The 11893-nt window shown below is 38.9% G+C and overlaps 1 protein-coding gene across 5 annotated transcripts in view; it reads right to left on the minus strand.

Moving 5' to 3' along the window:
- The window catches only part of cdon (cell adhesion associated, oncogene regulated), a 50989-nt gene extending 39398 nt beyond the window's left edge, over nucleotides 1-11591 (minus strand). For 3 of the 5 annotated variants that reach the window (XM_015384193.1, XM_015384189.1, XM_015384190.1), the window contains exon 1: nucleotides 11222-11590. The gene's annotated coding sequence lies outside the window, so the exon portion shown is untranslated. Of the gene's footprint in view, nucleotides 1-11221 lie in introns of all 5 variants that reach the window. The other 2 variants (XM_015384191.1, XM_015384192.1) reach the window with 2 other exon arrangements.
- Between the last annotated feature and the right edge of the window lie 302 nt (nucleotides 11592-11893).

Genomic DNA, 11893 nt, shown 5'->3' on the forward strand with positions numbered 1-11893 from the left:
TATCCAAGACAACCTGATCGGGTGTGGAAAGGTATTCCCCCCCCCCTGTTAAATTATAAACTAATAGTCACTATACACCTTTATCATTTAAAAACTTGGTTCCATTTGACTACAAATGTTGAACCTATCTGATTATTTACAGAATGACTGAATCTAGAACCAATATAAATAAAGTGACAAAAACTTTACACAAAAAAAAAAAAAACATAGCTCAGTGGTGAACCTTCCTAAGGACAGATTGGTCAAGCAAAGTTAATGAAAGCAATGAAAGCACTACAAGTACTTGCCTATGTAAAAGTCATTATTTTCAGTGCAAGAACAAAAATTGGGTAAGAATAACACAATTAAGATATTTATTTAACTCAAAATATAAATAAAACAACTGGACATAAAAACCACAAACATCTTGATGGGCCCCAAGATATATATGAGAACCTATTCTGTGAACCTATGAGGCAGAAGTGAAAAACTCTGTTGTGATTCCCATTATATCAGGCTTGAAATAAAGATAATCTCAGTGACAGGGCCAATTACAGAAACCCAAACACAGTGGTGTTAATGTGAAAAACTAGGGCTACTTTGCTCCTACTTTACATCCATAAAGGACGGGGCCATGCAATCTGCTATACAGATAAATATCTGATCATCATTTTGTGAGCGTGAGTTCAGGGTATATAAGGGCTCAGGGTATATAAGGGCTCAGGGTATATAAGCTCACGCAGAAGTCCATGTTGGATTTGTTGACAAAAAAAAAAGGACAAAAAAATCCAAAACTAGAAAGATCCCGGTGTTTAACAAATCCAAATGTGATGCTGTCAGAATTTAAACAAGTAAGCCAAAATTCACTCATATTGAAGCAAAAGATTAATTTTAAAACCTTGACAGCACTTGTCACCAAGTGGGATATAAGGAGACGTTGCTCACAGCGGAACCAGTTCAAGTAGTTGAGCGGAGATGATGCCGTTTTAATGCTAACCCACTTTGGTGGTCTTCACTAACCCTTAATTCACCATGATGCTGGATCATCTACACTCACGTATCAATACTAACCTATTGTAGCTGTTGTTACACACCAACTATTTGCCAATTAAGACTCCATCCTGTCGGTCTGGCCCCAAACATTGACTGCACTAGTTACACAGCAACACTCAAAGGCTACCTTCACACCGCAACCTGAAGTGACAGATCAGATTTTTTCCAACCCGACCCAGGCCGCTTGGCTATGTGGTCCTGAATCCGATACGAATCTGATATTTTCAATGGAACCTGTGTCTGAACGGCCAGGTCGCATTCATCCGACCTGAAGGCCATTGGTAACCAACATAGGTCACTATTCTGGGTCTTGCTATGAAGAAGTGGCAAAAAAAACAACAACAATGGCAGATGATGATGCGGAGAGTAGTTTTTTATGTTTAACCATCTTGAAAAGATTGTGTTTGTATGGTTGGGAAAGATCGCTAGATGCGCTCTGGCACTACCATCTATGTTTAATTCCGTAAAAACAGAACACGCTGGCCTGTGATGTCATTGCGTCCTCTACTGCACATGCAGGAAACTTACGTTGTATGACTGCAGTTCACACTGGAGATCACAAGTCGCATATATTCGGAAATGTGAACGGCAACGCAAAAAAAACGGCATTGAGGCCTGCAGTGTGGACGTAGCCAAAGTGTCTTCCTACAGACAGGAAGCAACTACAAATACGAAATCTAAGGCCTTCATATCCACTTAAACAATTACAGGTGGGCAGGGTTGAAGCTCACTGGGTTAGGGTTCAATTTCTTGAACTAGTTCCACATTAAGTACCACTTGGATATAACCATTAATTGGGTTTTGGAAACAGTTCCTCACACAATTCCCATTATATCCGAGCTGGTTCCTGATAGTTTTATTCTGTTAACAATCAACAAACATTTGAAATGTTGCATTTACTATTTACTTGAGTTACCTTTGTCTGCTGTCAAAATTGGCTCAATGGCTACAGCTCCGTATGACACAATAGCTGACATTAAAAAAGCTGTACTTTTTAGCCACTGTAGTGGGCAACATGATGGTTTTTCATTATGGTGGAACAAATTTTGACTTCCAAGTAGACAAGTAAAAAAAAAAAAGCAACCAACAGAAAACAAAATAAAATGTAAAAACCAACATCCTACTGTACTGCTTTTTTTTTAAAGGTCTGCTAGTCAAGTGGTACCTAGAAATCTTAGTATTTCTCTTTCTTTTTTTTTCTACTGTTAATAAAGCATTTTTAAATATGTACAACATAAAATTAAAATGTCTAAATAGAGCTGAGAGTTTCAAATTAATGCAGGGATAAAACTCTTTGGAGTTACTTTGCCTTTTTGTTTGTTGCCTGAGAGGCGTGAGAAAGAAAAGAACTTTTCATTCCTCTGTGATGAATGGATTCTGAAAGCATGATAAAGCAATAGCCGTAGATCCATGGAGGGGAGGATTTATGTGACAGAACGTCTCGCCTGCAAAAACGTGAACCCCCGCAAGTAGATTGCTCAACCAAAACAAACATGCAAGAAAAAGGTTAAAATATAATTAGTCTTCTTCACCAAATCCACAAATCTATTGCAAACAAACCAGCTGTCTTACAAGCCTGAGGACCTCAAGATAAATACTCACTCCTAAACAGAGAGTGTCAACGATTTATTTAGGCTGTCTAAATGTTTATCCCTCTCTATTTGTAGCACATCTCGCTTGTTGTGCGGCGATTGCAAAACAAACTCACGGGGCGATAAATCCACACATCTGGCCCTTAAAATAAAGATGAAACTCCTTTAAACGCTTTTGCTGCAGGCTACACATGTAAGAGGAACTTTCTGGGACAACGCAAACACATAAAAAGAAAAATGTTAAAGCAAAAAAACTAAGATGCTTCATATTTGTTGAGGTCCATCTTTGCTTGCTACTGGGTGAAAGCACCTGTGAGAGATGTCGATCAGTTTGTTCCACAGAGCAGGAGAATCTGGTCCCATCTTTAACTCCCAGAACACTGTGAGCCAGTTTGAATTAGTTTTTTTCAGCTCACTTTAAATATCTTTTATAAATAGGGGTTTCTGCTGCTCCCTGAAGAGCCACATGTTGGTGGAGGGAAGGACCAAAATGGCACCCGCAACCACAGGCCCAGAGGCAGGCAACAGCAGCAGTCTCCACGTTGCTTTGCGCTCTGATCTGGGAGAAAAACAGCCCTTCAAACAAGAAGCCTGTTTGTCAGCTGAAAGGGGAGTGCCAGCCACTACTTTTGCCTTAATATAGTCTCCCTGATCTGTGCGTCGGCTTCTAAAACAGTGCAGGCATTCCTGTCCCTGCAGAAAACCCACGTCAGACGGGACTCATTGGTTGAGCGTTTTGGGAGTTGAAAGCTGCGGTCGTTCACGGCTTTCCAGAAGGAGGGCGGACTCCTGGGGGCCTCGCACTGAGGTGATGGACTGAGGCTGGCTGACTGAGCGAGGTCACTTACAGGAAAGGAAACAGAAATGAATCCTGCAAACAGGAAGAGGACAAAGAATGCACAAAAAAAAGCTCTTGACATCTTTGTCAGCAAAACTTTGGATTGCAAGTTCAGAGTCAGGGGTTCTCCTTCCTGGTAGGGAGGATTTATTAAGAAAATGACACGAGAAGAAGCTGCCTAACAATGGCTGTCATAAGTCTCCTGTTTGACATTTTTAAGTTGATTCTGACAGGATCACAACATTCAGCATAAGATCTGACCTACACGGTGTGGAGGCGAGAGAATTTACATCCACTAATGGTTGTAAACATCTTTGTATATCAGGAGACGTTCCAAGTTTAAATTATTCTCACCCCAAGAGTTAAAAACAAATAACCAATTCCACACTTTTGACTATTACACAAATATGGAATCTCTGCATATGGAACATCAATTTACAATCATTGACTGATTGAGTTATAGAACCAGCACCAAGAAGCTGAAGTTTTTAATATTCAACTTTTTTAGTCTCTCACATTATTGGGCAGACACTACTAACATTGATTTGTGCTTAGTTCTTCACGTTCCAGTACAGCATATCAATTATTTCAAAACCTCAATTCCTCTTTTTTGAAGAATATCTCCACTGAGGAGTTCATGCTGGTAGCTGCAAAGTAAGCCCACATCACTACACATCCACCACTGTGCTTTGACAGCTGAGATGTGAGATGTTTGAGCATCTAGGCCAAACGTCTTGAATTTGTTCTCATCAGTCTAAAGATAAGACGTTTCTTGTGGTTCATATCGATGCAGCTCTGCACAAATCTTTATCACTAAAATCATTGTATCAACACAGTTTATAAGAACATTTAACCCTTTCCAGATGGAAGGCAAACAAAAGTCGTTTCTCGGTGGTCACTGATGGTGTATTTCTCCCTGGAAATGGTGCTTAGAAACTCCTGGATTTTCCAGAGCAGCAAAAAAGTCAAAACTACTGGTTTCATGTAGTGTCTTCCACATCATGGTGGAACCATTCAAGTTCCAACCGTACGGAAGCAGCAGGGGTGTGATTATTTCTTAGTCCAGTCTTTACTATCTTGGCTTTATCGTCGTTTTATAAATACTGACAGAAAAGAATGTAGTATTTTTTCTACAGTTTGGATTAGATTAAATAACTTTTAAAAAGAAATTTTATCCTGTCCAGACACATACAACTCATATTTGAGAAGGGAATACTTTTTTTCTTTTACCACGATTGTAATATTTTCTTACAATAACCCCCCCCCTCCTGTCAAATAAACTGTTCTTGATGCATAAATGCCATTGGACGCTGTCTAGATGGTTTATTCCTTCTCACAGCAGCAATGTGTGTGGTATTGGTTTACATTCCCTTATCATACTGGAGAACATAGACACGTATACATTTAGCTGGAGCCTGTGTTCTTATTTTCTTAACAGAAACCAACCCATCTTTCAGAGGAGAAGCAGAACAGTTTGCCTTCGCTGGCGTTCAGTGGCTGCCTTCCACATCTGTTTCTGCTGCTCCAAAAACTGTTTGTTTGTCTTAACAATTATGGCCCGATGTTTCTCATTTCATTTCTCCAATCTCTCGAAAGTCATTATCCGGTTTCACGTCCTTCACGACGCCAAAAATTCAGAAAGCTGATCCAACCGTCGGCTAAAGGCCGGTGGACGCACGCGTGCTCTGCTCACCTCTGATGTTTCAGAAGGTCGGACACGGCTGGGCTGAAAACCTGACGGAGTAACGTCCAGTAGACCGAGGACCAAGCTGTTTGGATCACTTTACAGATATGGATTAGGGGGGTTGGGAGGGGGTCCCTCTGAGAGGAATGTGTGTTTCGTAGTTTAAATAATTACACTGCCAGCTCAGAGCTGATAAGAACTGCTACTAATGACAGAATCACATAAACAGAAGCGAGGCTTTTAGCTACTGCATTCATCCTCATGGCTGCTTCTAACTTAAGCATCACAGTTTGTGTAAGAATGTTTTCACAGAAGAAACTAAAGGGGGAAAGTAAAGTCTGCAGGGCGCTCTCAACAAGCATCATTGTGAGCAACCCCATGTTCATGGCTGCTGGGCACTGTCAATCAGCACCAACCAAGTCTCTGGCCCGCTGCCCAAAGCTCCTATGTCCATCTAAAACCCTCAGGTTCACATGTATCACTGACAAATAGGAGCTGAAGCTTGCAAAATGAAAGCCAGCATTAGAAACTGCTGCAGCATGACTCAATCTCCAAGCAATGAGAGGTGTCAGGAGTTCAAAACAAGCCAGGATTTTAGTTTGGGAACGGCTGCCTGAAAGGTCAAACGTCAACCATAAAACAAGCCTCTAAATTCTTCTTTGTTGTACTTAAGCTGAAAACAGTTGCTATCTGCGAGGTCCGGGGAAAATGGTGGCTTTACTCTGGCAGTCAAAATGCTGTAAAGATGATGATCAACTAGAAATACAGTAATCTGACGAGGCTTCTGACACAATTATTTTCTACATCTGCAGGAGTCACCCCAAAAACAGATCTATTTTTTTATTTCTTTGTATTAATCTAGTAAATCAAAATTGAGAACTTTTACCAATGTAAGTCCATAAACCAACCGAATGCACGATCAGGCAAGTTTTTTGAAATGTAATAAAAATGTGTTCAAGACATATACTTTGATGCACTAAATCAGGCATCCCCAAACTCGGTCCTCAAGGCCCCCTGTCCTGCAGGTTTTAGAGGTTTCTCTGCTTCAGCACAGCTGGTTATAATGATTGCAGTAGACTAAAAGCCTGTTAATCAGCTTTCAATTAAAATCAGCTGTGCTGGAGCAAGAAAACCTCTAAAACCTGCAGGACAGGGGGCCTTGAGAACCGAGTTTGGGGATGCCTGCACTAAATGACATGGATTTCCAAATATTAATTTTCCATTGCAGGTTATATCACTGCAGCCCATTCTTTCTTTTGTATGTCCTTTAGCTCTTTGAATGAAAAGCAAAAAATCTGAATCAGGCACTGAATTAATAGGTCATATCTTGAAGAAAAACTGACAATGGTATTAGCCAAGAAAAGCCAGATGATCGGTGCATGTCTACGAAGAAAAATAAAGGAGCCAAAAATATTGGTCCTGTTCATCTGTTAGCTTTATAACATGGGTGGCCTTTATTTTGAAAGTGATCAGACAGGAAAAAGATGAAGAAAGGGGGAGACATGCAACAAACATGGCAGCCATGCCCAATATTGAGGTTATGAAGCAATAATAGAATGATTAGGTAAAACCTAATTCCAAAAATGCACCAGAATATACAGGCAAAACTGTATATGATTATTCAGGTTTGCCTTTGGCTTAAAACATGAAGGTCAGACTAATTGTTTTCCACCTTAACTAAGTATTTATCCATTCATTCACCACAGAAACACAACAGAAGAGATTAAAGCAATAAAGAGCTTAGTGTGCTCAGCAGGAGTATTACAAGATCTTACAATATTTTAAAAAGCCACAACATTTGATAAAGTGGTGTCTGTCTCAAAAAGCCAATGTAAATAACTCCAGATATTATTTTAAGCTCCAAATATGAAGGTGTGTGTATAAAGATTGATGCTCTGTATCTACGTTTGGGACTCATAATTCTGAAATGAAAGGGGAGGTAGTTCTTGAATGTTACACTGACAGAGTCAGCTAAAGGAGACTGTTTGTCAGGCTGGCAGGCAAAAATCTGTTGCTTAAACATTGATAAGAGCCCCTAGAATATTTCTAATTATCTATCTAGCAAAATATCAGACAACAGGTGTGAAAAACAAAAAAGTTTATGGTCCATGTGAGAATATATATATATTTATTTATTTTATCTAAACTCCTATCAGGGTCATTGAGGTGTATTTGAATTAAATAATAAGACTGCTGTAACAGCATTTCTGTACAGTTCAGTATACCTAGTACTATTTAGAAAGAAAATGTTTGCTAAATACACTTTAAAAGACAAAACATATATATATTATATACAGAAATTAGCTGTTAGTATTTATGAAGCAAATTCTTGATCATGTTTAAAGTTTCTCATTAGTTTAGATTTAATCAACAGAACTAATCAACTGAAGTTTGAAATTTAAAATACTCAAAGTTGAATACAAACTTCAATTAAATTATCCTTTTATTGGCGAGTTAGCCCATCATTTTTTTTTATATCTCTCCTTAGACTAAGAAAGGTGGAACCACATTGTTTTGACAGAGTTGGCTTATAAAGACTTTTTGTTGGCATTATAGGTGAGACTGTGTTGCATAAATATTAGAAAAATACCCTTACAATTTAAAAAATTTTTGAGCAGCACTATTTAAGATGCTTAAAAAAAAATCAAATTCAAATAGTTCTTGTGAGATTCAGATTCACAGCGCACATTCTTAGTAGTTTAAAAATAAAAGGTTATTCTATAGCTTTAATTTAACCTGGTTTGCATTTCATGGTGCCTTCATCAAAAGCTTAAATAACTTTATAATAGTTTCAGATTAATTACATCCTCATTTGGAAAAACAGAAAAAGGAGAATTAAAAAAAAAGGAAATCTAGCATATAGAATTTAAAAACCTGTGCGAAAATGTATAAAAACAATAGGTTATGTGAAGTGCTCCATTAATAAAACCAAAACATCGTGAAATTTCCAAACATGAATATTGTCTTATCTGGTCCCATAAGCCTGAGGTCTTATTGATATATCCACAGAGCATGGATCTACTTGCTGGCTTATAGACGCACCTTTTTTCACCTTAACCAGGTCTAACTGATCCATCAAAGGAAAGAAAGCAAGTTTTTTACTTTGAAAAATTTATATCTTACAATTTCTAAGAAAATAAAATTTGGCTTTCAATCATCAAACTAAATGAAATATGCCAACCTAAAAGGTGATCTCATTTTGAAGCCAGAACTACATTATAACTCACACATGAGCTCACTTTCTGTTTTTTTTTTTTTTTACTTTTAATGAAAGCCACACTCAGCTGTTAGTGTTCAGCCATCATTTGTCGTTGCTGGTGTGCATGTGGCTGTGTGAAAACAACGTNAAAAAAAGGAAAAATCAAGAGAGCCATTATGAGAGCAGCGGCTGCTATCATTACACATGCTTACATTTAAATTGCCCACTTAACATAGTTTTCCTACAGCAACATATGTTTATCATTAACAAGCGCCCTAATAGCTCAAAGATTATTCAAGCCCTCTTAATGGCGCGGTTGTTCTTTGTGTGGGTCGGTCTGATAAGGGCCGGGGCCACTAATGGTTTATTAATTTCCCCGAAAAAAAAAAAAAAAAAAAAAAGAAATTGCACGCTTAAAAACTTTTTTCTGACAGCTCATTCACTCAGAATCACCAAAACAGACACACTACAGAGGAAACAATGTGGTCACTTATGCTAAAAAAGAAAAATACTCTAGTGGCTGGACTGCTGGTTTTTAAATAAGGCAGCTACTGTTATGATAAATTGAAGAATTTGTGCTTTTTGATACATTCATGTTATGATTAAATGTAATGTCGCTAAGCTTTTTTAAAGTTTTAACCTTAAAAAGCAATGAAACACAGCACTTAAAAGTATAGCTGTGGAGGTTATATATAAAAACTATCATAATTTGTTGACAAGCTCTCATAAAAAAAATATATTTTTTTTTTTTTCTCTCAACAACAACAGAAAGAAACTGATGCAAAAAAAAGATAAATAATTTAACAAAATAATCAAGTCAATCAACTTCAGGCTGAACTTGAGGGACTGAAAAACAAACTGCAGCAAAAACAGAAGAACTAGAACGTGAGCCCAAAGAACCAGCACCTCAGCGTTGGTCAAAGGCAACATTAGGAGGCAATGAAAGGATCTGAAAACCGTCGGAAGTGTCTTCTTGTCACCCACCCGACGATAACAATGCATGTGCCAGTGTTTGAACTTTGGGAGGGTTTTTATCTGAGAGCAGCCATGTGCGTCCCACTGACTGCATGTCCAGGAGAGAGAGAGGGGTTCCAGACTTTGTTCACCACTGATCACTTCTTGAAGTGTCTATCCTGCAGGGAAATTCTCCCAAACAACAGCAGTATGGGAACAAAATCAATGTGTAGGGTAATAAGTGGGAACAGGAGACAGTGGAAGTGAATGAAGGGCTTTAAAAGCCTTACTTTTAAACTTGGAATCCTGGAAGTCCTCTAGAAATTTTAATTAATCTTTCATTTAAATCAGGGGATTTACATCTGGACCAAGCTAAAATATCCAAATCTTTTTCTCAGTGTAAAATTTTAAGATTTAAGTCAGTTTTTATTTTTTTTTCTGCTTTGTTTTCCTCCAATTTCCTCAAGTATACATTCCTGCTCAGCAAATAACACCTTCCAAACAGCTGAATACCACTTTACTTGGATTCTGCACCTGTCAAACCGCCTTATATGATACAACATATTGACCTGAAACAATATAAAAGATTTCTGTCTCTGCATTCAAAATAAAAACAATGCTCGCTGCATGATTGGTAGTTTATGCCGACAGGTTTCTATTCGAATGTAACCCATGTGAAAGGTAACACTAATGTGTTCAGGGAGAGCATATTTGTCTTTTTTAAACAGTACCCTTTCATCTTACCAGAAAGTAAGCCAGCCTGCAGGGATCTGTTTTTTAATTGGGGTGTTGGGTGAATCTCCAGGACTACAAGGACTTGTTTACCGAACAAATATTTAAGCCTTTGTTTTTGCTCCAGTGATCCCAGGGACAGCAGCTCTGCACTTTCTCCTGGAACTACCCACAGATAGTCCAATTGAAACTTTTCTGAATTTATCTAAGCAAAACAAAATCATTAGCCATCATACCTTCTATAAGGCAATTCCAGTATCAGGCGGATACCTACATTAAATTAAAAGGTTTTAAAAGACAGTTTTAAAGGGGTTTAACTTTTTCCTTATATCGCTTCAAGTTGCCATACTGAGATGCCAGAGATGGTGAGGAATCCTCCTGTCTATAAGGAGTGTAGAAAAATACTCCACCCTTCTGCAGTTGTTGCTGTGCACTGTCAGTCAGCTGGCTACACACTTATTTTGGTGCAAATTAAAGAAAATCTGTTTAGAAATATTTAGCTGGTTTAAAAAAAAATCTCTAAATTTAGAGTGGGTCATGGGGGAACACTAAACAGTCTTCTTAGAAAGTGATCAAAAACAGTAAATTGCAAGCAGACTACCTCAGGAGAGAGCCTCAGTAATTGACAATTAAATCTAATCACTCTATCCTAACTAACGCCATCATCATGTTAGTTGCACTATCCCATACAAATTTATATAAATAATTCAAACTACAGCTATATTTAACATGTGTTTTCATCCAGCTTATGTCTTTGTGGAAAACTACATCCATACATGTTGGAGATTATAAATCTTTCATGAATTCCATTAAAATTGTGTTTATCAAGGTATGATCGGTGCGTATTTCTGATCCAAACTTTTTTAAGATGTGTGTGATTAGTTAGAAAAACCAATCAACATTGGGTTTTTTTTATGTTTACAATGTAGGGTTGTAATTTCTTCAAACTTCTTGCACACCTTTCCATTAGGCAAATAAAAGGCAGTATCAGCTCAGAGCATAAAGCATGCATTCAGAGGTAGAGTCTATAGCGCGCACCAAGGAGGAGCGCCCCCGCGCACCAGAGTTAACCAAACAGCGCAATCACTGCTCCTTTTAGCGTCACCTTTCTTTTGTTATTCCCACTCACACTCAGCTGGCCCCGGTGAGCACACCGAGCCTTTCCTCCGGCTCCTCTCCGCCTCCCTTACCTCTCTGCCAGGAGGGCGAAAGCTGCGACGCTTCGGGTCCCTCAGCAGCAGCAAAAAGCATTATTCTGATCCCAGATCAGTGCGGGGCCCTCCATTAGAAACGGGCTCAAAGTGCGAAATGACGGCAGGAACATGAAGACCCTCGGAGGTGGAAAGTTTTAGGTCTTGAGCGCAGGCTTTCAGGGGGCCAAGGTGCGCCAACTTCCCTTTCTGTCTGGACTCAAGTTTGAGTCCGATCCCGGTTGTTTCTGTCCCGTTACTGCGCCTCCTCCAGCTCTACTGCTCTACTGCCTCTTCCACACACGCATCTTTGAAGGCAGTCAGTGTCGAGTTGCTCAGCAAATCATGGCAGTGGCCGGGGTGCTCGTTAAAAGCAGGAATGTCCCAGCCCCGCAGCTCTGCACGGCTCCTAGGAGAGGGGAGGGAGGGAGGGAGGGAGCAGGGAGCTGTGCATTAACAAGTTTTACAATCTAACGAGAAACTAACTTCCTCCTTCCCCCCTCTGAGCACACGTGTGGACATCGTTAAGGAAAAGCCTAGGAATCTAAAAAAAAAAAAAAGATCAATCAAAATGATGATCAAACAAAGAAATCCACACAAAAAGTCAACATTCAAGTACAAACTGTTCATATCTAGGGGAAAAATAGAAAAAAAAGTAAAAATTTGTTTTTT

The sequence above is a fragment of the Cyprinodon variegatus genome, unplaced genomic scaffold (genome assembly GCF_000732505.1).
Source record: "Cyprinodon variegatus isolate N-32 unplaced genomic scaffold, C_variegatus-1.0 Scaffold306, whole genome shotgun sequence".
Lineage (NCBI taxonomy): Eukaryota > Metazoa > Chordata > Actinopteri > Cyprinodontiformes > Cyprinodontidae > Cyprinodon > Cyprinodon variegatus.